This window comes from Myotis brandtii, unplaced genomic scaffold, assembly GCF_000412655.1.
Source record: "Myotis brandtii unplaced genomic scaffold, ASM41265v1 scaffold193, whole genome shotgun sequence".
Taxonomy (NCBI): domain Eukaryota; kingdom Metazoa; phylum Chordata; class Mammalia; order Chiroptera; family Vespertilionidae; genus Myotis; species Myotis brandtii.
In genome coordinates, this window is record NW_005357191.1 from 2,144,527 (window position 1) to 2,145,464 (window position 938).

The 938-nt window shown below is 45.9% G+C and overlaps 1 long non-coding RNA gene across 1 annotated transcript in view; it reads right to left on the reverse strand.

Annotated features, from left to right (window-relative positions):
• Positions 1-938, reverse strand: part of LOC106725867 — a 13,810-nt gene that overhangs the window by 8,232 nt on the left and 4,640 nt on the right. The window lies entirely within an intron of this gene.

Below are 938 nucleotides of genomic sequence, written 5' to 3' on the forward strand. Positions count from 1 at the left end.
CCTCTGTCTCCTCACTCTCACAGATATTTCTAATTAACGTGTCCAAACTTAATTTCAGACAGGAAGGGAGAGGGAGAGATAGAAACATCAATGATGAGAGAGACGGCTGCCTCCTTCACACCCCACACTAGGGATCAGGCCTGCAACCCGGGCCTGTGCCCTGACTGGGAATCAAACCATGACCTCCTGGTTCATAGGTCTATGTTCAACCACTGAGCCACACTGGCTGGTGGATTGGTTTTTAAATGTGCATTTAACCCAGGTGCATTTGCTCAGCTCAGTATTTCCTTAGATCAGCTCTGTCAGCGGGGGTTGTCGGTTACCTACTGAGTATTTGACACCTTGGATCCTATTTTTCCTGTACTGGGCCCCCAGTAGCCGGGCATGGTGGGGAGAGGGGATAAGAGGGAGAAGGGAGCAGTGGAGGGAGCACAGTCCAAAATAGAAGTGTCTGTTGCCTTCAGGATATATCCATTCACAGGAAGAAAGACTCATTCTCAACAAAGTAACTTGCAAGCAAAAAAATGAAGACAATCCAGAAGTGCTGATGAAAAGAATCGGTTAGAGGGGCTGGAAGAGGTTAATAGGAGAAAAAGGAGGACCCATGTAATACTTTCAACAATAAAGATTAAAAAAAAAAAAAAAGAATCGTTTAGAGCAGCGGTTCTCAACCTGTGGGTCGTGACCCCTTTGGTGGTCAAACGACCCTTTCACAGGGGTCGCCTAAGACCATCCTGCATATCAGATATTTACATTACAATTCATAAAGTAGCAACATTACAGTTGTGAAGTAGCAATGAAAATAATTTTATGGTTGGAACTGTATTTAAAGGGCCAGAAGGTTGAGAACCACTGGTTTAGAGGAATATAAAGTTAACTAGAGGCCCGGTGCACAAAAATTTGTGCACTGGGGGGGGGGGCCCCTCAGCCCGGCCTGG